The sequence below is a fragment of the Sturnus vulgaris genome, chromosome 1, assembly GCF_052056855.1.
Source record: "Sturnus vulgaris isolate bStuVul1 chromosome 1, bStuVul1.hap1, whole genome shotgun sequence".
NCBI classification, from domain to species: Eukaryota; Metazoa; Chordata; class Aves; order Passeriformes; family Sturnidae; genus Sturnus; species Sturnus vulgaris.
In genome coordinates this window covers 147,780,511-147,808,504 of record NC_142243.1, presented here as the reverse complement: position 1 = coordinate 147,808,504, position 27,994 = coordinate 147,780,511, and the positions used below count along the sequence as shown (strand labels likewise).

Genomic DNA, 27,994 nt, shown 5'->3' with positions numbered 1-27,994 from the left:
GGCTTTTTAGATTTTGATTGTCTTTATTCAGTCATTAGATTCTTCTACAAAAAGAGACCAAGCTTATCGACACAGAGACACTCTAGCTGAAGAAAGGCCACACACTTGTCAAGGTTCTTTTTTTGGTTTGTTTTTCCCATTTTAGCAGTTATTTTAATGAAATAATTATTTATCTCATGGTTATGTTTATGTACCATACCACCTGGACTATGCATTTATAATAGCTGGCTAAGAGCTAAACAAGGGCTCATATAGAACAGGTCTCTTGTGTCAAATTACAGCGAGCTTCAGGTTGCAAGATGGGCTGTTGCAAGATTCATTTGCCAATTACCACCATGGGTAGAACAGACTTGACTTGGAGAAAATTAATTTAATTTATTGTCACTTTCAGTAGATTCAACTAGTGAGGAAAAAAGCAAAATAAAACACTTCCCCCAGCCCTTGTTCCCAGGCCTACCTTCCCCCTTCCAGCCCTGATTTTTCTCCCCCAGAGGGTGCAGGGACTGGGGACATTGACAGTTGTGTGGAGACAGGACCCAGCTTCTGCTACCCAGGACATTTCCCTGCTGCCCCCAGCCCATCCATGGAGATTCAGCAGGAAAGGTGAACAGCTCACCAGAGCAGAGTTCCCTTTGACCATCCATGCCTGCCATATCCACATGGCCCTTCACTCCTGCCTAGAGCTCCTCTGTCTGCAGAGGACAAACAGTTTGAGCTTTCTCAGTGCCTGAAATGACATCTCTGCCTGTCCTGGTGTCAGCAGCAGTTTTCTGCCCCTCTTGGCTTGGTAACAACACAGAATTCCATGAGAACAAGATATATTCCTTTGCTTTTGTGCCTTGAACAAGGGCCACAAGCAAATGTAGCCAGTGGTATAGATGGTGCTAAAAAAACAAAAAAAAACTGTTAGAAAGAGAGGTTGAAAGCAGTTGTCCACAAAGAGAGATGTCACTGAGGGTCCAGTTGCTCCTGGAGCTGTCATTCAGCTCACATGGCCAAATGAAGAGTGAAAGGTCCTTCACCACAGCACACCTTCCCCAGGCTGGCCCCGACCCAACTCCTGTTTATTAAAGGAGTGATACACATGAATGCCTGATATTACTCCTGCTTCCCAGTGTACATCCCACCTCAAGTCATTATCCTCTGCCTGAGCCTTCCTAATCACTATTCCACAGCAATCAATTAGGAGGTGACTAACAAGCAATTAGGCCTTCAGGAGAGTGGACAAACACTCCAAACACTGAGATCTGGCCTCGTGTAGGTTTTGCAATCAGGAATGAAATCAAACAACAAAATGTTCTGAAACCAAAATTTGTCCTCGGGTAGAACAGTGCAAGACAGATGAAGGTGGCCTTTGCTGGCACATAGAAAGGTGTTATCTCTGCCCAGAGGCTCTTTCCAGGAATGTCAGTAATTTATTGAAAAAGTAAAGTTGCTCGAGGAGCAGACAAGGTTTTAAAAAACAGAAGATTCTCAGCCCCTTAGCAACAGCAAGAGGGGAACCAGCTTGACCTGGGTCCAGCACAGCTGAAAAGCTGAGTTAAAACTGTGGTGGCTGTCCAGCCTCCACTTCTGCTTCAAAAGTGACCTGATGCCTCTATCTAAATAAGTTTCATTTGGCATATTTGTAAAGATATGAAGTCTAAGTTTTCAGTTTTCCTTGGCTGTGTCAGATCAACCCATTCATCAACAGCTTGGGTGTGTGATGGAAGTGAAAATCGTATTCCTACTTCTCAGAGACAGGCAAAACGGCTTAGATGGATATCTTATTTGAAAAGAAGAAAAAAAAAAAGATAAAAAAATCTAAAAAAACACAAAAAATACAAAAAAAAGCTCAAAAAGAAACAAAACAAACAAAAAAAAACCCAAAACCAACCAACCAATCAACCAAAAAAAAAAAAAAAAACCAACAAAACACAAAAAAAAAAAGACAAACAGCACGCCTGAGTGTAAATTATTTAATTATGTGTAAATTTAACCTGAATTTTGCCAACTAACAGTAACTGGGAAAATCAATAAAAATAAAAATTAAACTGCTGTTCTTTCCGGGTCTGGGTAGTTTTCATAGTATTTGATATTTTGCAGTTGACAGTAGCATTTCAACACAGAAAAGACCTACCTTTATCTGGGGGGAAAAAAACCCAAAACCCACGCAGGCAAGTATTTAAATTATTATTATGTTGACTTGATAAGTGAATCAAGGATGGAATCTCTTGCAGATTGTTATAGTTTTCATTCTTTCCCTCTCTAGTGCTTTTTTGGTTGGTTGGTTGGTCTGCTTTTATCATAATGTGCCACTCCAGGGCAGGAAACACTCACACTTAGTCTAAAACTCAGCCTCAGCTGTGTGCTTTGAGTGAGGCAAATTGTCATCAGGGTAGGTGCCACAGAACCTGACCCTTATTTCACTGCAGTCAGCAGTAAAGGATCAGGCCCAGGAGGAGTGAGGACCCTGGAAATGAGATGCCTCATCAGTTCTGTGCAATAGACACTTCATATTTTGGGATATGTCCTTTAGTGACCTCCTGAGGTTGTCAGGCTGTGGAAGCAGCTGTCCCTACAGGGTTCTTTGTTGTCTCAGAGGTCTCTCCTTTTAAATTAACAGATGGGGACACAGAATGAAACCGGAAAGAAAGTTCAGCTATTTGTAAATTGTGAGTTTGTTTTTGCTTTGTTTTCTTCTGTATTGTTTTCTTATTCTACTGGATGGCTGAGAGCTCTGATCCTTCTGGCAGCAAATCATGTACTGAAAGCAAATAGCATAAAAAACCAAGAAGCAAAGCAACTGTCAGGGAGGTTTAGGCAATTGTCAGCCAGAGAAATGAAGAATTTTTTCAAGCATAAGAAAAGTTCTTGCACAAAGAAGATCCCAAGTGGAAGAGAGAGAAAGGAAGGCTTTGAGACTAAGAAATTTTTTTTTTTCTGAACCCTCTAAAGAGATAAAACAAGGACAATTCTGGATTTGTTATTGATATGAAATGGAAATGATCTCTACTCACAATGTGTTTGGAAAGTACAGGTAGTGCTGGATTCCTTCTAGCAGCAATTTTTATTGTAGCCACTGGTATAAGAATAAAAACTTGTCTTTGTACCAATAATTTCACAATAACCAGAGTCTCTGCTTGGGGTTTTCATCTCATCTTATTATTAGAGGATGAGATTTGCCAAAAGCCTTACAGAAAATTGCAAAAGGATACTGTAAGTGGAGAATCTCAGCTTGGAGAGTTCAAAAGATCCAGAGCCATGTCATCAGGGCTTTACAGAGGGATATCCTGTTTGATTGCTCACTGCAGAAAACTGAGGCCTGAAATCCAGGATGACTTTAAATTCAATAGTAAGATTAATGGATACAGAGACTCCATCCCCAGATTTCACTGCAGAAGCATCAGGGTCTTAACCTCCACAAATCAGAGAGATATACAAATGCATAGACTTTGTCTTTCTCCTCCTACAGGGTAGGTAACACATCTGCAATGTGGGTGCAAGATTAGCAGCTGCAGTCTTTGACTCCAAGTCTCAAAATATCTTGTATTTCCTGAAGCCCTAATACTCAGGATTCTGTTTTTCTTTTCTTTTTGTAATAAAAGGGAATTTCTGAACATAGAAGAATGTTGTATATTTCTAAGATCAGAAGAAGAATTAAAATTTCAATGCTATTATTTTTCCTACAGTTTTAAAATACCTTGCTACTTAAATTAGTCTTGTATTTTCCCACTCTTAGTCTCCTGACTCCTGAAGACCAGGCAGAAGGATAGGAAGAGTAGGATCCATCATGCAAGGAAGTTATAGAGCACTAAAACTGGAGTAGGTTAGTCCAGTGCTTGCCCCACTCCTACTCTCTGTTTCTTTCCTCCCAGGCAAAATGTCACTTATTTCTGCTCCCACAAAGCCTCTTCTCTAAACCAAAGGCACTCTCACTGTAGAGGGTTGAAGAGATTTAATCTTCTCCCTCCCTGCAGCTAACTGAGCTCTGACAGTCCAGACAGTTTCCTCATTGGAAAAGGCACTTAGCCTTGCACTGTGACTCTTTACCCATCTAGAAGATAAATCAGTGGACTCCAGTGTGAGTCGTGATTGTATTGGTATTGCTATTAATAGTATTTTACTGTCAGACTATCAGGCAGATGTCTCTTCTCCCATTATTTTTGGTCCTGAAATGCACAGTCCACTAAAATTAGAAGAACCAAAATGATTGTTAAAACAAGGGAAAGTAAAAAAAAAAATCAAGGAGTTCTTGCTGGCTTTGTGATATTACAGTTCTGCTCCTTTTTGTTCATTAGAAATACAGGAGAAAACTTAATTTCCCAAATGTGTCCTGTGGCATTAAGATATTCCTGAAATTTATGGGAATGTATTCATTCACTTGTCTGCTGCTGATGGCACACAGAGAAATAGCTAAGCATTTCTATTTTCATTAAACCACTGCATTATCCACCCTAAAGTGGGGGATCTAAATACATATCTAAAGACTTGCTAGAAAATGTGTGTCATACATAGTCATGTAAATGTAAATCTTCTTGTCTTTCTTTTTATATATTTCATGCAATGTTGATGGTAAACACCAGTTATTAATCATCAATTTTTATGAACACTCAATTTTATTAGTCTGTATGAGAACACATTGATCTTACCTCCAGCCTGGATGATTTCAGAGTTTGTGTCTTATTAGATTAGAAATGTATAGCTTAAAATTGAGTCTGATAGAAGAACTCAAACTATTTTTGAACACTTAAAATATACTAGACCACAATTTCCTGAGTTTCAAACTTAGCACTAAGTTCGTACATTTCCCAACTCCCTTGAGGAAGAATGGAAACAAAAAGCCCCAGATTCATCCTGGCTTTCTGCAGGCCTAGGCAAGAGGTGCCCAATTCAGGGAGCTGTCAGTCTAAATCTCTCATGTATTCTGGAAACAGACAGTTATCTCCATGAAAGCACTGCTGTCTATCCACCTTATACACGATGGATTCCACCTGAGTCCTTGAGGGAAAATGGAGTCCTCTCAGCTCCTGCCTTACATTAAATCACTCAGCTAAGTTCCCACTGGATGCAATGAACCTGGGCCAAGGAAAAGGGAGTTTGTTGGCACAGCAAGAAACATCCATGGGCTATAGCTGCTTCCCTAATAAAGATGAGGGAACACCAATGGCCACCAGACCCAGACTGTATGTGCTGCTGTATTCTTCAGACCAGCATAATTTTGGTGTGGGACATCTAGAACTTCCCTAGGACCTAGCAGAGGGCAGAAATTCTCAGTAATAGTCTGCTTCCCTTTAGAGAGCAAGCGAAGTAAACAGTATGGACATGGGTTCTTCTGTGCCAGTCAGAATACTAAAGGACAACTTTAGACACAGGTATTTTGCTAGAACTGATTTAACTGGGGTTTGGATTAGCCCCAGCTGCCTCCAGACATCCCCTAACCAATGCCAGATGCAGATATTTTCAAGCTTCTCTTTTGTTAAAGTCTGCCTGTGGATAAATCAGCGAAATAACAGCATCTCATTTTAAAAATGTGGGCAGCACTTTGAGAGATTTTCATTGGCATGTCACCGGGTTATGATCTGCTTGTGATTTAAATGTTCTGATTGTTTTTATTTAAACCAAACAGTTTACATTTCTTTGTGACCTTGCCAAAGTAAACATGCCAGGGAAGAGGAAGGGTCACAGTTTGACAGACTGGCTTGCATGGCCATAGGAAATAGCTCTCAAACAGACAAACCTGACTTAGAAAATTGTTTGATTTTAATCAAATGGAAGTCTGCACTAGAAAACAGATCTTGATGCTTAATATAATGTCTAAATTAGAAAGGAAAATAATAAAGAATGCCCAGACTATTCTTCAGGGAATAGGATTAACAATCCATCACCACTGAATATAATTAGAGAAAGAAATCTTTTCTGAATGACTATAAAAATACCAATGAAATTCTACCACACCTCCATGCCATATGAAAGTCAATCAATGAATGTAAGTCAAAATGCCTACTGCTAATGAGCTCAGTGGAAATACAGCTATGAACATTCAGGATGTTTAAGAACTACAGGAAAGATTATGGGTCAAGCATTAAGCTGTTGGGTTTTTAAAAATTATATCTGATGCCACAATGTGGGTGGTCTACAGTTTAGAAATGGAAAATCGAATTTCAAGACCACTCAAACCCTCACATCATGTAGATCTTTATCTCTGAAAATTGTATCCTAATTAAGAATAACTTGAAACATATGCATCCAAAATTACAGTGTTTTTGAAAATAATGGCTTTACGTTGCCCAATTATCCATGTAAAATGTTCTAGTTCATGCTCAGATTGTTGGGTTTTTTGTGCTTTCTCTCAAGATTATTCAGTAACATTCACTAGCATCATCACTTAAACACATACACAGTCTCCTCTAATTTCTGAAACAACACAAGTTTCTCTGACATTTAAAAAAAATATAATTGAAATTCCTTTTTTGATATTGACAAATGCAGCCAGTTTTGTAGTTCTTTCATTTATTTTTCCCCAAAATTATCAGTTGACCTTTCCAGGCAATTACAATTAAAACTTCATTATTATTGTTTTATTTTGAATAATGTTATTGTAACCATAACTGTTTATAGTTCTGCAGAAGGCTTTGTTTTCTTAAGAACTTGTTTATTTTTTTCAAGAGTATCAGTTTAAATAATAAAAAGAAACTACGGTTTTTATTCTGTAAATCTTTCTTTTTTGTTGGTTTTGTAAAGAGCTATCTCAGCAGCAGCTCAAATATCAGAGCATTCCAAGCAGACCTCATTTCATATGTAAATTAATTTGTCCGATCTTCATTTATTTCAAGTCATTTTTTAAAAAGATCTGGAGAAGAACTGAAACAGAATTGTAATGTCTCATCCCTAGGCTTCACGTAGCTTTTAATTTATGTCTTTCAAGCAGGCTATGAACCAAGCAAAATATAATCACATGTTTGATTTGCATTCTGAATTACATAGCATTCTTACTACTGTAGTAAGATTTTCCTGTATTTTGCCTAACTATTGCTACAACAGAAAAGTTATACAACATAGAAGTAGTTTCAAGAATTAAGAGCAGAACAAAGTTTTTTCCCCACCCCAGTTCTATGCTGTAACCACAACACCACAATTATGTCTTCTCCTTTTTGTTTTTTCTGGGACCAGAGGTCCCTCTTCGGAAGGATGAAGAGAATGCAAGGCTGACTGGCAAATAACTTCAAAACCTTTAGGGTGGGGGAGAAAATGCAATCTCAACCTCCGTGGTTCTGTGCCAAACTCTCCACTCATTCAACTGGTACATAAAGGGAGACAAAGAGGACTGTGATGGGCACCACAGTTCACTAGGAAACAGAACTGAAGAAACCTCCTCTTCTGAGAGTCCCAGCTGGGTTGAGGTTTTACTGCTTGGAAAAGTGTCTATAGAGTTCAGGAACCTGCAGGATTTGTTCCATGGGTTTAGGGACTTCATAACCTTAAATTTCATCACTATTTTACTTTCTTGTAAAACACACTTAAGCATTTCCAAAGGTCCTGGGAAATATAACAGCTTCTATGTCTGGTACCATGCACTTTTAGACAGATGCATCCTTTTATTTATCTGTCAGTTTTGTCTGATTCAACTGAGTGCCTCACTGTTGCTGCAAAGGCATGTGTGCAAAACCTCACACAGCACTGGCCTTTGGCATCTGAGGAAAGGAAAATTCTTTCCCTCTCCCAGGACATTCAAAGTTTTGTTGTGCTGGGGCAGCACCCACTCAGTCCATGCTCAGGAGCTGCCTACTCTTCTAATATGGGTTTAAGAAGTGTTCCCACCTGGTTTGGCACTTGCTTTAAAAAAAATATTTGTGTCTATGTACAGGGATGTAGGTTTCAAAAGACAGCATCTAAATGTACACAGAGCTGTTTGAGGCCTGAATTTCCTCTTGAACTCAGTTCAGGACTTCCTAGCTTCCATAGCCAAAACTCTACATGGGTTCAGATTAAATGATTGAGTGACCCTTTCTGTATTTCAGTACTAAATGAGAAAAGTACTCTGGGATAAGAATACAATCATAGAAAACTTTAGGTCAGAAAGGACTTCTGGAAATATTGAGTGCCAGTTCTCTGCTCAAGTCAAAGCTAGCTTCCAATCTGAGTGAGGCAGCTCAGAGCCTGATTTAGGATTCAGTCAAGGTCTGAACATGCCAAGGCTGGAGCTTCCACCATCTCTGTGAACCTTTCTTCCAGTGTTTAACTACATTTATAGTGATTTTTGTTTTTTTATGTTCGTGTCTTCCTTATATGCTAGCTGAAGAACAAGGAGTTTCCAATGATCAGGAAGACAAGTGATATTCATGGGAAGGGGCTGATGAGAGGAATTAGATAAATGGAGTGCAGAGAAAAGATTTGAAGCACTGCTTGATAATGAAAACAGCCAGTTGTATCAGCACTCTGGGATCCTAAGAGAAATGTCAAAACAAGAATGAAAGCAGTGGAGGATTCAGGAAATAATCCTGCCTCTCAGTAGCCTCTGAGCCAATTTTTTCACATGAAAAAATTGATCACAAGGTGAGCTTTGCAAAGCTTTCATGCTTCTCAGTCTCACAATAATGCTCCAATTATCAGAATCTTAATTAGCAAAACAAACTACAGGGGAAAAAAAATTTCAGCATTCCATTTTTAGCAGCAGGCAGCTGCAGCTGGGCATGATTATAATAGCAGTGATTAGTTGCCCATGGAAATTGCAACGATGTTTGTGAATAAACTTCCCCAAGTTTACATTTGAAGATTATTGAAAACAATATGGTCAGTTGCTTAATGAGGTCAAGCAGTTAGAGGTTCCCTACAGGTGTCTTCCCAGAATCTCATCATCCAAGTTTTTAAAAAACAATCATTTCATTGTTTCTCATCATCTGTCTAATGCTGTGGGCTCACATGAGCTCTTCAAACACAGTCAAATGATCTTCCCTTTTCTATGCAATCTCTTTATGGCACATGGATTCCATTTGGTATTTCTGGGAGCGCATTTCCAACAGGCATCCAAACATAGCTGAAATGTTATTGAAATTTTTTCCCCCCTGAAATACAGAGAATAACTATCAACACAATGCATCAGTGTCATTTAGATTACTGGTGAGACCCTTCAAACTGCTAGGTCTGTGGATAAGCTCACATTAATCTGTAATACAGAGAACTTTAGGGAGATTATTTTAATGTGGCACGACCAATTAATTAACAACAGAATGACCTTAGCAATTTACATCACACCAGGATAATTGATTCCATGAGTTCATGCCTCTGAAGGGGTATTAAAGCATAGCTCAGCTGTACTGAGTGACAGCAGAAATGCAGACATCACCACAAACTGATCTACAGGTGAAAGTTGCATCAGTACAGCTAATGTGGAGTCACACCTGGATAATTAAAGTAGTCCCAAAGGCTGTATGAGTATTCATTTCAGCAGCAGAATTGCTTACTTTAGACTGTCTTATGACTGGCTCTGAAAGGAGTGTTTTTGGAATAGCTCTTATGCCAAAGCTATACCAAAATAAAATTCTCCATAGTGAAGAAAACCATACTCTGTATGACACCCCTTAAGTCCCTTTTAAACACCTCTGGCAGGCAATCAGCACTCCTTTTCGTATTTCTGTCAAGGTCCAGCTGTTTTGTAGCTTGGTCTCATTCTCTCACCCACATTTCCACCGCCAGGAGACTCCTCTGGGAAGGTTTTGACCAGCTGCTGAGGAAAAAGGAGCTTTGTCAAAATGAAGGATTGCTTATTTACTCAAACAGCTGCCAGTGGGGAGAGCTAGCCCAAGAGTGAAGCATCATCAAGTCTAACTAAAGTTCACAATCTCCTCACGAGTTTTAGATGCTCCTTGTTGGCTCAAAGAGCCAGGTTCATTGCCTGAAGCTTCTTCATCCTCCTTTGCTTCTCTTGGGTTCACTCCTGAAATATCTCCTTAAATAGTTCTTTTCCTGCCTCACTTACTCCCCTATGCCAGCTCTGGCTTTCCCCAGAACTGTCCATAGAAATGGTTTGTAAAGTGTTCGTTTAGTTTTTGATGTTAGACCCGTGAATTGTAGAAAAACCCAACATGTCTGTGTACTTGGCTGCAGACAGATAAATAGGCACTTCCCCTAAGCCTTCTTTGTTCTTTCAAGGTCTTCTGATATTTTCTTTGAAGATATATTTTATCTGCCCTCGTTTCACTTCTGACTGCTTTTACCAACAACCCTTTGTCTTTGCTCTTTGCAGCTATATAAACAATACCAAGTAGGTAAATTGAAGGATATAGACAATAGTTAAAAATTAACCAGACAGCTCCATCATCTGTGAACTCTTTCAAAACACTATTTCAAAAGCTGGCTCGGGGCTGAAATAATTATGGTACTTTGAAAACAAAGTAATTATTTCCAATTAAATCACTTTTATTGTACAATTAGAGTGCCATATGGAAGAGTTTTTGTCTTCAAAACAGCTAGAAGACATCTGAAGGATTGCAAAGACACAGGTTCATTCCCCCTATGGAGGAAAGAGGAAATTTTTCTCTGGGACAAGCTTAACCCACAGTATAAGGAAGACATAAAGCTATTAGAGAGCATTCAAAGAAGGGCTGCAAAGATAGTGAAGGGTCTGGAGGAGAAGTCACAAGAGTTGCAGCTGAGGTCACTTAGATTGCTTAGCCTGAAGAAGAGACTGAGAGGAGACCCCATTGCAGCTACAACTTCCTCGTGAGGGGAAGAGGAGGGGTAGACACTGATGTCATCTCATCTCTGTGGTGACAGGGACAGGACCTGAAGGAATGGCCTGAAGCTGTGCCAGGGGAGGTTTAGGTTAGACACGAGAAAAAGGTTTTTCATCCAGAGGGTGTTTGGGGACTGCAACAGGTTCTCCAAGGAAGTGGCCACAGCACCAAGCCTGGCAGAGTTCAAGCATTTGGGCAATGTTGTCAGGAGCACACATGGTGTGGTACTTGGGATGATTCTGTGCAGGGTCAGGAGCTGAACTCAATGAACTCTGTGGGTCCTTCCAGCTCAGGATAGTGTATGTTTCTGTGATTCGTCTGTTGAGTGGCTTTTACAGCCTCAGGTAGCAGTGCAACTTGGAGGAATTAAATCTGTTTCAAATACATTAGCACTCCCTTTATGCTTCTCTGAGAGAAAAGTCACAACTTCTATTTCAATGTTCCCAACTTCCAGACTGCTTTAAGACACTAATGATACAAAACAACCTGACATATGCTTCTGACTGGTAAAAGGTGAGTAGGAGCCTGACAATTTTGTCATTCTACAATTGGAGAGGCTAAGAATAGAAATCCTGAAAAAAAGAGAAACTGACATATACAAACCTAATAAGTTTCACTGTCCTTTTCTAAGAAGAATGGGAGGAAAAATCCACCAATTCTGCCACAAATAGGTAAGAGTGAAAGAAGGAGAAATAATGAAAAAGCACTAACTCCCCACACCCAAATTAGCTCATTTCCATGCTAATAGTTCCCAGGTTTCATGCTTTGCTTCAGATGTTGGCTGTGCAGAAGAATCCGAGCAACCAGGTCTGGTGCAAGGGGTTTGGAGGGGCAGCTGTGAATGGAGATGTCCATGATGGGAAGGGGTTGTCTCCCATCAAAGCAGCTCTGTCCTGCCATGCACCTGTTTCAGTCCAATCAGTCTGCTGTGCCTTGCATTTCCTAGGTAAGTATCTGAGGTTCTTCTAGACTTATTTTTATCTTTCCGGATCTGAACTGAACAGACCATTAAAAATAATGATCTCAAATACAGACTACAGCTGCTCCTATGTCTTATTAGATGTTCAATGAGGAAGTTACAAAGGGTTTTCCCTGCCCTTTTGGGTGAAACCTTGTTGGCTGTGCCAGTGTACATCTTACAGCTGTATGGGGTTTGCATGGCCAAGCTTTGGTAGTGGGGGATCACTGGGGTGGCTTCTGTGAGAAGCTGCCAGGAGCTTCCTTCATGTCCAGCAGAGCCAGTTTCTGGTGGTCCAAAGATGGATGTGTTGTTGGTCAAGGCTAGGACAATTAGAAAGGGTGTTAAGGCCTTCGTGATGCCATATTGAAGAAGAAAGATAAAGCTATTGCACAGTTGTAATTGTGGCCAGAGAAGAGAGGGATAAGAACAAGTGAGAGGAACAACTCTGCAGGCACTGAGGTCAGTGAGGAAGGAGGGGGTGAAGGTGCTCCAGGGGCCAGAGCCAGGATTCCTCTGTAGCCCCTGTGCAGCTCATGGTGAGGCACCTGTGCCCCTGCAGCTCACGGAGATCCATGGGCATGCAGAGATCCACAGGGATGCAGAGATCCACCTACTGCCCATGGAGGAGACCCACAGCAGAGCAGGGGGATGCCTGAGAGGAAGCTGTAACCTGTGGGAGGCTGGTGGAGAGAGAAGCCCGGGCTGGAGCAGCCTGTCCTTGAAGGACTGCACCCCACGCAAGAGTGACCCATGCTCCAGGAGTCTGAGGGGGGCTCTTTCCTGTGGGATGGACTCGTGTTGCAGCAGCTCAGGGAGACGCTGCTTGTGAGATGGAGTCACGTTGGAGAAGTTCATGGAGAGCTGGAGAGGGACCCCACAGTGCAGCAGGGGAACAGCCCCTCTCCCTGAGCAGCAGGATAAACAGCTTGTGATGAACTGACCATAGCCCCCATTCCCTTCTTGCACTGCTGGGAAGGAGGTAGAGCTGGGAAGGAGGGAGGGGTGAGGGAAAGGTGTTTTGAAGATTTTGTTTCACTTCTCATTATCCTGCTCTGATTTTCTTAGTAATAAGCTCAATTAATATCTCTAATTTTGAGCCTGTTTTGCCAATGACAGTATTTGGTGAGTGATCCCTCCTAGTCCTTATCTGAATTAATGAACCTTTTGTGTTATTTTCTCTCCCCTGTGAGAGGGGAGTGAGGAAGAGGTTTTGGTGGGTGCCTGGCATTCCACTACAATTGTCCAGTGCAAATTTATTTTACTTATATGCACATATGTGCATTGAGCATGTGGCATCAGACATGATGAGCTGGGGGAAGAAATTCATCAAAAGCAAGTCCCACAGTGTGTGATCAATTTTTAACCCCTGCTCCAGTGTGCTAAACTGTTAAAAACTGCTTTTAGACATTTTCCAGTCTTGCTCCACCTACATTATACACTTTCAAATTATTATTGCAGACAACCTTTTTCTTTTTTATTCATGGTCACCTTTCAAGGTTTATCTTGAAGAGATTTTAAAATTACAGGCTACATTAATACAGTTGTCTCCTCAATAGAACATCTTGCAGCATACTTTATAGTTCTTAGCAAGACTGTTCTTTTCCTCTGTCTCAAATGAGCTTTAACAAAGAGAACCCAAAACTAGTCATGGTCTACAAAATCTTTTATCAAGGGAAGACCAATTGAGAGCTTTGCAATTTTTTTTGAGACGTTTAACTTTGGCATAATTGTGCTACTATGGATTTAGACTGGATTATTAATTCAATTTTACCTCTCCTGATGTTAAGATTTTCAAAGAATCATATCTTAAACAAGATCATTCCAGGTGCTAGATGAGAAACTTACATCAAAATAACTTAGTAGAAGCAAATTTGGGCTACTGATGTAATTATTTTTTTATATTGTCTAATTTCTGGAGAACATTCGGGCTTTTTATGGAAAATGGAGGACAAGTCAAAACACTTCCCTTGGTTCTAAAGAGCTGCTGCAGTGACTCATGATGATTATAGTTTAAGTGCACTGCTCTACTTTCTGGACAGGTTTATCTGTCAGCATCCTGGTTTTCATAGATAAGACGGTATTGCCAATGTAACATAGCTGTTTCTGAAATGAGGATTAGGACTATAGGACCCAAACAAGCATGAGGCTGAAACACATAACTGAAAAGGAATTAAGGATGCTGGATCAAAGTTTTTTCAATATAAACATTGTATTTTTTCCCATCTGCTGTCCGTGTTCCTATAAAATTATGTCCTTCCCTAAGTTCAGGGGTTGATTATTCCATACAGTGAAGGAAGAGATAAAAGAAAGAACATTAATTATATGAAAAAATCATTATGAGATAAAGTCTTCCAGAGCTGAGCATGAAAAACAACAAAAACAGGAAAAAATATTCATATCATCCTGGAAAGTTCTCATCTCCAAATTGAGTTTTTAAGACAGATTCTCCATGATATCTAAAAATGAACCTAGAGAGTGACAATATGCCCCTGAGCTGGATGCTATGACCTGTCCATCTCTCTACATCTGCAACAGCCATTGACAAAAACTGTCTGACAGGGATGCCTGGGGCCAGCTCAGTGGTCCTAGGGACTCTCACCTGGCCCCCAGTACTTCAGGGATATTCACATGGTCTCCAGCCAGCTTCAGCTGGATGTCTCAGATAGGTCTGTGTGTGGCAAATAACCCATGGCCTGCATTCAGGAAGACTTTTTTAAGCTTTTGGTCCTTAACAGCTTTAATGGAGCTCAACTATCACATGTGAACATGGATAAGAAGGTTTAGGTGCTGTAACCTTCCATCAGTTTTCACTCTGAGTGGCTGAGTGCAAGTGCCCTGGGAGCACTATTAGGTATAAATGTCACTGACCAGAATCTGTTGGGAACTCCACCTGTGTTCTCTGCCCATGGGCTCAGGTTTGCAGCTCAGTCCTGGAGCTCCAGTCCCTGCTTGTGCTCTGTCATAGGAACACCAGTCCCCTGGATGGACCTTTAACCTACACTGTAGGTAACTTCTATCCTGGATGGATCCAACTCCTCAGATATATTCTGAACTTGTCCCTATCCCTGGCTTTAAGGCTCTCTATTGGATGAATTTAGGGGCCCAATCTTGTTTTGTCCAAATATTTTTGTACCCCAATCTCCAGTCCCTATTCCTTTCTCCATCATCTTCTGCCCACAGCTAAAACCCCTCCAGGGACTTGGGCCCTTGTTCATCATTTGCCATGTCCTGTACTGCAAGCAGATCCTGTTACCAGTGCCCAAATCTGTCTATCTTGTCAAGATCCTGTGGGGTTCTGCCTTGTTAGAGGTGGCACCGTCTGCATAAGGATGACACCCAAGTCCTTCAACAGAAAATACTCAATCTGTCTGAGACCACAGAAACCCAGGAACAACTGAAGGAAAAAAATGATTTAACACCTGTGAGCCAGCATATCTTTGCAACTACTCAGTGCTGACGTCCTGTTCTGCTGTTCGCATGACATGAGAAGAGAAAAAAATTTCCAATAACACAGCAGCATGTCAAGATTAACTTAAATATTCCAATATGGGAAAAAAGGAAAGGCTTTAGAAGACTACCTGGAAGGAAGGCAAATGGAAAGTTAACAGTTATTGACATACACATATTGGAATATGTGTTATTTTGTTCTGGAGATAGAATAAGAGTTATTTTATCTGGGGAAAGAGAAACAGAAGGTATAGACTGTCAGAGATCAAAAATACCTGTAGATTGGCCTCTAAGAAATAGACTCATGGTAATGTCTGTCACCTAGAGAAACATGCCCATGTAGGTAGTGCTTCATTTTAGTCATTAAAAACAGGGCAAAATGGAACAAGAAGTCAATTATATATAGACAGAGAGGAGAGGAGGTTACTCAATAACAGAACTTTCCCTTCAGTCTTATCTCTGACATGAAAATCTGACATGTAGAACAATATCTGCTAAGTTTCATTGTCTTCAGGAGGATGCATGTGGGATTAGGTTTGTATTTGGTAACTGGAAACAGAAGCTCTTTCTTTCAAAGAGAGGAAATAAACAGCATGGATGATTTTTTGATTGCAGCTGAGTCAGAAAAGTTTCTAGATTTCTGTCAAAACAGACCTCTTAAAGGCACTGCAACAGCTGATGCCAAAGTGGTATAAGCTTGGAGACATATTCATCCCATCTCTGCAAATCTGAGGTTCAGCCTTAGATGTTCTTGTAGGACTGTGTTTCCTAGTTTGGGCAAGGAAACTGATAGCAGGGCTTATCCCTGTGAGCTCAGGCTGCACATCATTAAGGAATAAAGAGAAAAAAACTTTCAGTTCTCAGCTGCAGAGGAATATTTGGATAGTTTGGGCTAAGCTGGAGTTTCTGCCATTTAAAATTCATGGTATGCTTAATCATGGTATCCTTATTCCTATGCAGTAGTGAACTTTGTGGTAGCTAAACTGGTCCTTGTTTCATCTGGGTTCCTCTGCCCACTAGACAGCCTGATTGGAGTGGATGGCAGAGATCAGAGAATCACAGAATATCTTGATTTGTAAGGAACCTACAAGCATCATAGAATCTAATTCCTTTGTTTGCTCCAATCCTGCAGAGCAAGTTGGAAGCTGTGCATAAGGAGTCCCTGATGATGTTTCTGTCACCACACATAAGCTGCCATCAGCAAGACACCTGGAAAGAGCCAGAGTCAAGTCAAGGATGTTTCTGACCAAATAGCCCATTCTCCAACACAGCTCCAAGGAGATCTGACAGTACTCAGGAGGGAGAAAAGCAAGAAATAATTGCTAAGAACAAATTGATCCTAGCTTTATGTCATGAAGCACTCAAACAAGAGCATCCTTTGTGAAGCCCTTCTTCACCCAAAACCTTCCTCCTTTCTTCTGTGCTCCCAGGCCTTTATGAGAGCCAGCAACCTTCCTTCTGCAATTGCTCCTCTTAATGCAAAGGGGTCTGTTTCCCTGTTGGCAGTCTCATTTCTCTGAATAGAGAAACATCACCCTTTTCTCCTTTAAAGGTATAAGGCAGAAATGCAAGAAATTTACTCCATTCTCCCTAGACACTCAGTTAATCTTCACAGCCCACTTCCCAGCCCTTAAGTGTAGCTTTTACCTGCAACCCATCAAGCTAGGGAGGAAATATGTAGGTTCAGGTCTCATTTAGCCAAAGAGTCTCTTGAGTGTTGCCTCTGCCTTGGCAGTTCAGATTCTAAGAACCAGCCCTCCTCAAATAAATGCGAGAATATAACTGTGACATAGATAACGATATTTTCACTTTTCCAATCTGCTGGCTTGAAAATCTGCTTCTGGTGTTTTATGATTCCACAGCTCTGATGAATCCACCTACTAGATTATTCTACACATTTGCTGATCATACAACTAAAGTTATTATTACTCTGCATTAGAATTATTCATTTACATGTCACCCTTGTCATTGCAGTGAAATCAAAGGCTTAATACAATACAGCTCCAGCCTTTCCAATTGTTGTGGGGACAGCAACACCTCTGATGTCAAAGCTATATACACTGCAGGCATATATAATCCCTGTTGTTTTTACCAAGCTTAATGGCATGAACCTTATAAATTCTTCTATCTCCATCCAGCATTCTTCTGGCTGCACTGTACTTTTAGGGGGAAAAAAACATAAAGGTCATTCTGTTTTTCTGAGGCAGCTTCTCTAATATAAATGGAAAATTTGTGAGGGTGCACAGCAGGTTTTCCTACATCCAAAGGACTCAGAGAGAGAAGTGGTTTCCAATAAGACATTATCAAAATCATCTTGGTAGTCCTCACTCTCTGTATGACGTGGATCAAGAGCATGGGTGAATGAAGCCTGCATTCTAAGGGCCAGAATGAATGACACTGAGGTATTCACCTGCAGCTCCTGGTACTCACTACTTCAGTGTGACACAGTCACCAGTAGCTGGGAAAGAGTGGCTGGGTTTGTTTCCTGCTCTTGTTACAGCAGATATTTGTATAAATGGTTTGTGCATGCGGTTCCACACTTAGTGGCTCAGACAAAGATTTTTCCAGCACCTGTGTGATGAGGGGCCCACAGCACTTCTGAAGACGTAGCTTCAAATCCCACTGTGCATCACAAAGAATACAGACTAGGAGATTAATTTCCCTTATTCCAGAGGAGTAGCTGAACCATTAGATCCCTGATAGCAATATCTTTGAAACGATTTCTCATTTTGACAAGAAATGTCAATAAACCTTTCCTTGGTAGAGTTTTATGGGAAAATAATCTTTCGTCAAATGTGACTGGCACTGTTCCTTTGTGCTATCTCCAGTTCCTTTCTTGGGCAATACTTGTCATATTTTTCTGATACTTCCTTACTTATGTTCTACGTCTTTCAGTGGTTTGAACTACACCTTCCTCAAATTCCTCTCCTAGAAAAAGGACAGGTGAGTCAGGAGTTTTTCTTTTCGACTTTTTACTTCATGTCTTGTAGTGTGAAGTACACTACAAGAACATATGACTGGCTTCTGGCTTCTCCCAAGAGACAAAGATGTTCCCAATCTGACAGTGCCTCCATCTTCCTAGGTGCTATCACTGCTATTCTCTTCCTCTCCTTTTCTGGACTCAAATAAGAATCAATACATGACTCAGGATCTCCTTGCAGTGGGAATTTCCCTGTGTCCTTGGTCCCACCACATCATCAGGTGCTGAAAAAGACGTCAAAATAAGGTAACACCTACTACACGATCCTGGGGTGAAATAGAATTTAGTACACTTCTGTGGGAAATGCCATTCCAAATTATAAGCAGGGGGCAAAATAGAAGTTCTCTCCTAGATTAAGATTTACACCAATGGGTCATTCCCTGGGTGTTCTCAGCCACTGAACAGCAAGGAGCCAGGCTAGAAACACAGATGTAAAAGTCACAGGCATTCTATGATGTCAGACTTTAGAATATGAGGGAAAATTGACTTTGCTTCTTACTTTGCAGAGGCAGTAAAACTCTTCTATCTTTGAAGGACCCTTTTCATTGGTTATGGGCACTGCCTGCATGGGATACCTATTTCACAGTGTCCAAGCAAATGAGTTTCAGAGCACAGAGTGACAGTAATAGTGTTACTCATTCAAGGATATCAATGTCAGGACTTTATAATTTCAGGCACCTGGAGTTCAGCATATCAATGATACCTCATGGCTATATAAAAATAAATTGGGAGACAAGCTGATAAGGTGAATTATATATTGACTCATTGGATGGAAGTAGTGCTTCCCAGGAAAATAAGCAAAGTAAGATTATTGCAAGCTTTTCTTTACTGAGGAAACCAGAACAGGTGTCAGTGGAACTCACTTGGCAACAAGTGAGTTCACAAGAGCAAAACCTTTCAACACTGCCATTCATCAGCCTTTGTTCTGCCATTCCTGAGAAGCCACTGCAGCAAATGAGAGACAATGAAAAGAGATCCAGCTCAATGGTCATTCTTCTGCCCTAAGATACAGCAAGAAAATGCATTGAGACTCACACTGCACTCTGAAGGCTGAATTCTGCCTGCTGGGTATTAAATTCCTTCCAGGCAGGGATGGGTGACTATGTTGGGTCTGGCCTTATGCCAAGCAGAACTGGAGAGAAGTGGTTGAACTTCTGCCAACTTCTCTCTGCTGAGTCAATGAGATGAGAACATGGCCTTGTATGTTTGTATGTTCACTTCATACAAAATACTGAGATCTGCAAAAATACAAAGCATTATGATAGCAAACGTATACCACCTATGACTCTGAGCTATTGAAATGCAGAAAGGTGAATAGCTACATTTCAACTGTTGAGAGGCTGTCAATGAGGAAAGATAATTCCTTCCTGTTTTGCAGAAATAGTTGAAATTGAGCTGCTAGAAGCTGATGTTTCTTTAAAAGGAAATTAACTTGTCCCCACCCCACGCACTATATGTACAATTTAAATTAACACAGAATACAAGAAGTTTTGAAATGCAAATGTGAAAATGAGTCAAGAATACATTATAAATAAAGTTTACATATGGTGATGACAAGTGTCATCACATCTAAGTAACATCCACCACACTCTTCAGAAAATCACTAATGCAGTTTGAATGCCTTCTTTCTTTACTGAAATATGCAGCAGTTAGATAGAAATACCTAAATAGCAATATCCTCTACAGTTTGAAAATATTAATACTTGCTTTGTGTTGCTTTGCTTCTTTACTATTCTTGTAATACTGTTCTTTACTAATTTTTAGCAGGTGACATTTGAAGGCGGCACCTTAAAACAGCCAAGCAAGTGTTTCAAACTTTCTTGTTGGTTGCATTCCTTGCATCTCAGATCAATGTCTCTCATAACCGTTTCTGGAAGATGCAGTATTTCTTGATTGGAATATCCCAAAACTCCTGCCCATCCACCAAAGCCATCATCAGCTCTTTATTGGCTTTGATGCACTTCTCCCAGGGCTTCTCTAACCTCTGTCCATGACTCAGGATTCTATCCCAGCCTGTCTCAGGGCCATTAGTTCCTTCTCCAAAAAGGTCATGAGATGTCTGTCCTCAGGTCCACAGACTGGTGTCCCAGCCTCGGAGCATCTCTGTCCCCACAGAAGTGCCTGATGAGCTGGCTTGGAGCTGCACAGCCCAACCAGGGGAATGTCCCCTGTACCCATCCCCCAGAGAGTCTCTGACCCTCACAGTACTCAGCTATGACCTTACCAGTATTGAACAGAGTGGAAAAGATTATTCTGCAAGAATACCTTCCTGCTTATGCACTGCAATGTTTGTTTTCCCTGCAACAACATGACATTGTTGGCTCAATTTCAGTAGCCCCCAGATAATTTCTTGCAGAACTGCTACTTAAGCAGCTGTTCCCCATCATGTGCCAGTGTAACCAATTATTTCTGCTTATATGCAGTGCCTTCCACTTGCCCCTAGTGAATTGCATCTTCTGTTCTTTTCCTTGTTTTTCTTGCCCATATCTTGAATTAGCCAATATGATTTTTAAATCTGGTTATGCCCTTCAACTATAGGTGCTATTGTTTGTCCTGGTACTTAGTAAGTACAGCATGTATTCCATCACACAGGCTTTTAACTCTGGCAGACATTTTAAAGCGTAAATAATGCAGTGCCACTGAAGTTAAAAAGAGTTGACAATCTATAAACACAGACAAAATGCTCCACCAGGATGTTTGTTAAGAGTTTCTGAATATAGATGGCTAAAATATGGAAGCTGAATGACCAGGAGTACATTTGCTGTTGGAGTGGTATTGGATAACTCTCAGTTCAAATCTGGAAAAAGGCCTCTGTTTTCTGTATTGAATCTGTGGCACTAAAGCTTCACTACTTTGACAATCTCCTGGTTCTGTAAAAAATTATGAAAGATACTGTCTTTCCCCCTAAATATTTAAATGTTTCCTTACCATAATTCCTGAAGAGATCTCAGAAGTGGTCAAGATATTTGGATGTTTTGTAGGTCCCTGTATTACCTGGCAATGAGACTGTGTTCTTCTTGGCTCTAAGTAACCTCACAATGTTGAAAGCACAGCAGATGCAGGCTTTAAGATTGCCATTGCCTTTTCTTGTCATGTAAGAGAAGATGAAATTAATCTCACGTGGAGGATAGACCACCTACAGACCATTCTTAAATCTTTGTCTTCACCAAAACCTGCCATTGCTATCAAAAAGAAATCAGATTTCATCTTCTTCAGCAAATCCTGCAACACTAGAAAATGACAGGTTTTGGTGATTTAGAGAAATTCAATATCAAATAGATAGCTCAATCATGAATCTATTATCCTCCCCCTACGCCAAGGAAGATGTTAGTGAATGCAAAAACAAGATAATGGAATGGAGAAACAAGTACTCTGCTGAGCCCATACACATTAATTGTATCATTTCAGAGAATGACTAAAGATTGCCATGAGTCAACGATTCCTCCTAAACATTTTGTCTAAGCACACCTACCATCCCAGCTTGACTGGCAACGAGCAGATTAACATGCTTCAGATGGCAGCTCAGTTTGAAATAAATCACTAATAACAGCAGCACACCAGGCATCAGTGCTCTCTCTGCCATACAACAAGTCACTTAAAGTGTTATTTTGCATACTCTGCATTTCCTAATGCAAGAAACCTTCATAAAGAAGATAAGAGAGTGAGGGGAAAGAGTTGTGTAGTGAAAAGAACTGCCTAGGAATCCAGTTGAATTAAACCCTGTGTTTATCTACAGGCTAGCAGACTGGAGTCCTACACATTCACGTATGCAAAGTATCTGATGAAGCAATGTTTCAAAAATATTGTCTTTCAAAAACCTGCCTGGCACCCTGTCAACTCATTAAAGAGCTGCTTGAGAACTCAGCTCAGGGGTCGAAGAAGACATGGTGAAAGTCTTTTTTGGCCCAGGCTCCCAGCATTTTTATAGTTTTACCATTCTTGAACCTCAGTACGCCTGGAAACTCAAGTGACAGTCCCAGGGCTTCCAGCTTCCCTGGTTCATGAAACAGGGATGCAAAGAAAGGAGTTCTCAAGAGCCTAATAATTGGATTCATAATTTAAAAACTGAAGAGAATTCCTTTGCCCTAGACAGAAGAAGGAGGAGAAAAAACAAAAGGAATTTCCTTTCCCTTGGAAATATGCAGGTTTCTAGGTTTTGTTCCTGTTCCAAGGTTCAATACATGCACAGCAGCACACACATACACAACCTTGACAGACTTTCCCCTCTTTGAAGTGGTTGACGGGGGGATTTCCTCTTAGGATATGTCTTGTACTGCAGTAACTGCAGGATACTGATCAGGATGGATTTAAAATCTCATACAATGTAACATTTCCCTATTTGAAGCCTAATTAGATTTATTGTATACATCCACAGGAAACATCCCCATCCTGTAACAAGAAAAACACTTTGAGATCTAAATGTTAAACCCTCTAAAACAAGCTAAGAATTAATTTTTTGATTGAAAAAGTTATATAGAATAGCCTTATGTGTGTTTTTTTATGGTTTTAGGTTCTTTCATATGTCTCAAATTCAAGTCTCCTTTCTAGTATTAATTTCAGTTGTAGTTTCACCAATCAGGCTATACCTCCTACCACTCGCTGCTTCAAGAAAATAAAGAATAGAATGATTGTAAATGGATTGTCTTCTGTTTATTGTAAATTTTTTACTTTAGGGGTGAATTTAATATTCATTTCCTTATAACTTCTGTTGCAATTAACATGTAAGTGAAAGGTCTTTTGTATTAAAAGGAAAAAAAATCCCTCCTTCAAAGGAAGCCCATAAAGTATCAAGAGCCATCTACTGCATTCAGCAGTGCAGGTGCTTCAGGGATTTAACAGTATTACAGGAGAGTGATGGTGTGCACAAGAGAGAGAGATGAGCCAAGAAACAGCTGTTCTCTAAAACTTGGTTGGGAAAGGGTGAAAGAACTAAAGGAAATTTCTGGGTGTTCCAGATGGCAATGTGAAGGACAGCAGCTCTATTTTGGGGAGGTTTTGGGTTGGCTTTTTTTTTCAAATTCTTGAAACTGCACTTGATTCTGACTTAGGATAAAGACCCTCCTTTCCTAACAAGGAAGAACTACTTTCTTTTTCTAGTAATTTTTTTTCCCTTTGCTCCATCATGTTTCTTCTCTGGTTCTGAAAGAAAAACCAAACCTGAACTCAATCAACCAAAAAACAGAAACACTTAACAATACCATCATCCACAGCAAAAAATTGAAAGAATCATTTGATAATAAAAAACTTAAATTCACTCTCTTAAAAATGTGTGTTCCTTCTAAAACCTAAACATTTCCATTGCTTTTACAATTGTCTGTATATACAGACATCTTTTTTTTTTAGTACAAAACTGCTATTTCTGGTCAGCAGCAGTGCCCAAAATGTCTTGAGTAAAACATTTGTAGTGGACAGAGCTGCTAATCCATTTTCAAAACCAGAGCAATAGCTAGATGGGTGAGGAAGGAGTAGACCTGGAAGAGAGAGGAGGAACACACAGCTCCAACCATTGGTTAAAAGGTGTATTATTCATCTCAAATCCCCTATTTCTCTTCATAAAATCCCCATGCTTAGACCATCTTCTGACCTTTTTATATGGATATATGTATCTGTGAATGAAGGGGGAGATAAGAAATTTATTTGCCTGTGAGGGAACTGCTGCTTCGCAGCATGGAGAAGCAAAAAATTGACATATCTTGCTGCCTCTTTATATTCTGATATAATTTTTTTTTCTTCTTTTTTTTGTTCCTTTTATTTATTTCCCCCTGCTTTTTGGCATCACTGGGGCAGGCAATAATTTAGCTTCATTGCTAACAAACTTTAAAATATTTCATTGATATTTTCACCATACTGAAAAAAAATTGTCTGCAAAGCACAGCAAATGCTGATTGTTTCCATCATCTGCTAAGCTATGTGTCCTCGTCCTCTTTCTCTCTGATGTTTTAGTCCATGAAGCCTTGTACTTTCTTTACCATGGCTTTCATTAATTAGTCTGAATGCTTTTACTAACCAGTACTACAATTTTCAATCCATTCTCTTATGTCCTGTGCTTGCTTTTGTTCAGACATCATATTGGGATATGCATTCATCTGAGGAAAGTGATAGACAGGGTTTTTAAAAGACTCAGTCAGTGCCAGAAGTTACTTTTTTTCTTTTTTTTCCTTTCTTTTTTTTTTTTTGCTAGTATTAGAACATCTAAATTGTTGAATTGTTGCCAAGGAATAGAGGAAAAAAAAAAAGAAGAATTAGGGAGCTATAGGAACAAAACCCCAACCCACCAAACAGGTAAGGAAACAATTCCAAACTAATTTATTCTGTCATTTCTATCATTGCTTAAATTTCACATTTCAGATACAATGGCTTTCTGTCAATTGTTTGCTTTTCCTTTCTTTAATTGTTTTTTTCAAATATTTATTTAAATAAAAATATGCGTAATAACTCAAATGTTCCTTCATAATGTGTTGGATATGAAGCAATCTTTATTGGAGAACCCTAGAGAGCTTTGCAGAGCATGGTGCCAGGTTTGCAATCCTGAGGACATAAATAATCCCACTAAAGTGAATGAGATCATTATTTGCATGATTAAATATCATAGCATTAAACTGTACATAAATGCTACTGCTGTGGGTAGAGAGGGGGAAGGAGGAGAGGAGTGTGACATAAACTTTCAGGTGACAGAAGAGGAATGAATTCTGTCTGATTTTTCATCCTTCAAAAGCCTTCTAGTGACAGTATTATTTTTAAATGGCTTTTAGTGATTTTGTGACACTGCCAAGTCATTTAGCTCTATTAAAATAAAAAAGAAAAAGAAAAATAAGAGATCCAATAGCAGCAAAACCTGAGTAATGCACAGTATTAATCTAGTGCTAACTGAGTTTGGGACTTACAGGACTTTGTGTGTGAAATTACCTTGTTGGAACCCCAGCTCATCCAGCCTTCATTTGCAACCAAGGCTTTGGTAGGATCACCCCTCTCCTGCTCCCCAGGGTGGTCAGGCTTCCTCCTTGCTCTGCAGAGCCCAGAGCATTGCTGCAGTGGGTGACAATGCTCAGATCTTGTCCCCTTCTTGATAACACAGGTTATCCACTCCACAGAGGTGCCCAGTAATTCTGTGTCTGACTCAGAAATACCTGCCAGAAATGAGCACACCGTTACCTAAACACTCTGCACTGCTTTGCCATCACCACTGAACAGAGAGTAGGCTCACCAAACACACAGATGGCACAGAGCTGGGGAGGGCTGCTGGCATGGAGGAGGACAGGTTTAGTTTTCAACATGTTCTATTTCAAATTTGGCATGCAGGGTGGAAAAAACAATGCATTCCAGTGAGGGCAAATGCAAGATACTTCATGTAGGCTGTTATGCACATATGGAGCAAGTGACACCTGCCCAGGCCTTGAGGACAGCAAAGTTTCGGTAGGTCATCAGTTCTGGATAAGCCTGTGAAAGGAGGACGACAGATATGTCCCAGGATGTATAAATAGGAGTGCAGATCATAAAATGTAATCCTAGATAAAAGACAACTTTCCACTGTAGGACCAAGTTGAGCTGTATGAATTTCGTGGAGTGGAAAGAAAGAAAGAAAGAAAGAAAGAAAGAAAGAAAGAAAGAAAGAAAGAAAGAAAGAAAGAAAGAAAGAAAGAAAGAAAGAAAGAAAGAAAGAAAGAAAGAAAGAAAGAAAGAAAGAAAGAAAGAAAGAAAGAAAGAAAGAAAGAAAGAAAGAAAGAAAGAAAGAAAGAAAGAAAGAAAGAAAGAAAGAAAGAAAGAAAGAAAGAAAGAAAGAAAGAAAGAAAGAAAGAAAGAAAGAAAGAAAGAAAGAAAGAAAGAAAGAAAGAAAAGTATATAATCCAGAACAAACAAAAAATATCAGAGATCTAGAAAATGTGACTCACAGGGGAAAAAAACCCCAGAAATTATGTTATTTAGCCTAAGCAACGAGAAGGGGAAGAGGGAGTGGATAGAAGAGACATTCATTAAATATGTATAGACTACTGCCAGGATAATCTGTTCTTCCTGTTCATGGTGGACAGGACAAGAAGTGATGTGCTTGGTGAATGCTGCAAGGAATGTTCAGGTTAGATATGAAAATGATAAGGATAGAGAAGCATAAAAATAGCCTGCCTGGGGAGGTACAGAGCCTCTATCACAGGAAAAATGATGAGAGTTCCCTCTGCCATGAGGCAAAGGAAACTGCTAGCACTGTGATTCAGTGCATATAGTAACATTAGAGAACTGGGATGTCCCTATCTTGGTTTCATCTTATCTCTTTTGAATGGGTGTCTCCTTAAACTACATTATATATTTGTTTCCTTTTCCTTTTATTTATCATGATTTGTGCTGAATGAGAAAGATACCTTAATTCTATGCTCTGGGGTAATAGCACTAACAATTATAATTTCTTTCATTAAAGAAATATATAAGTTCTTGTATAAGATTTCTCCTTTTGTAGTATCATTTTCATCTTAAAGTAATGCTACAATTTCCATGGGCTTTATCTAGGAGCAAGGATATGTGTCTCTATTACTACTGTAAAACCAATCCAGGTTAGCAGGGTCATGCTGAACCACAGGAAAGACCCATCTCTGTTCACAAAAATGCCACTCTTTCCTTATCTGGGCTCAAAAACCAAGAATTTCCTCTGCTTATATCTGTACAAAACCTGCCTCACACATGGGACACAGACTTGCCTGGAGTTCCCAAATCTATTGTAATGTAAATACAGAAACAATCAGTGAAATCCTTCCTAAATCTCCATGTTTTAATAATAATAATAATAATAATAATAGTACTAGGCGAATTAAGCAATGAAAACTGGAGAGGGGTTCACAGAGGTTCAGACCCACTGGAAGTCAAGCATCACATGCCATTTTTAAGCACCCCAACTCTCAACAAGCCAAAGCTCCTAGTGGGGTAGCACAGCTTCCTTCCAAGCAGGGCCTCTGTCCACACTGCTGCTGTTAGAAAGCATCTGCATATTTATCTCAAAGAGTTCAGCAGGCATCACTCTTGTCTTTTGAAACACAAAGAAAACACCTCTCCCTTACTTTGCCATAGTCTAATGTGTAGACTGTATCTCCTTCAGCTGCTTCCAGCAGCACGGCTTCAGCTCCAAATCTGAAAGGTTTCAACCTTTCCCCCATTAAATGGTTCAGTCACTTTAACAAGGTTTACTTTGGGCAGAGGAGGAATGGGAGAGATAGAGACCAATACCTCTTCCTCGCCAGGCTGTGCTTCCATGCACAGCACATCCAGGTTTGCTGGCATAGAGTGACTCCACAAGCAGAGGAGCAGGAACAATTTCATCTGCCAGCACGGGGAGTGAGAATTGGCTTTATATCCAAGCTCTGTGCATGGGACAGTTTCTGTTATTTCTCCAGCATCTTTAATGTAAATGCTGTCAGGATAGCATCGTCAAACATTCAATTAACACAGGGTGGTTATAGCCACAGTCCTGGCAGTGACATCACCTTTCTGAGAGGGTCTGAACTTGCCCAGGCAGAGGTGAAGGGGTTCTCCACCACCCTGGGCAAGTGTGCTCTCTCCAAGCAAGGCCTGAGGATCATCCGTGTGGCGAGGCAGAGGGATTCCCGGCTGCAGCATCAGCTCTCACTGAGCGCTGTGGAGGGATGCACCTGTCAGGAAAGGCGGGACACTCCGGGGCACCGGAGAAGAGCAGCTCAGAGAAACCGAAGTGACGCTTGGAGGAGCCTCCTAGGACCAGGTGACCTGCTCTGCGGCAACCCCCGCCCGCTGTCCCCCTCCCAGAGCCGCGGCTGCGGCTGCTTTAACCGGGCCGGGGGGGTGCTGGCAGCCCCGCCGACGTGGCGGGCATCAGCTGACCGTGCTGGGCTCTGCCTCCTCCCGGTCCGCCCGCCCGCAGCTCCGCTCCGGCGG

General features: G+C 40.5%; 1 long non-coding RNA gene across 1 annotated transcript; it reads right to left on the bottom strand.

The window, feature by feature from the left end:
- Positions 1 to 3: 3 nt before the first annotated feature.
- On the bottom strand, positions 4 to 27,837 carry LOC148225584 (uncharacterized). Its single transcript, XR_015808546.1, has 3 exons — positions 27,145 to 27,837; positions 25,010 to 25,230; positions 4 to 884 (listed from the first exon to the last, which is right to left on the bottom strand). It is a non-coding gene; the product is annotated as an uncharacterized LOC148225584 (long non-coding RNA).
- Positions 27,838 to 27,994: the final 157 nt, after the last annotated feature.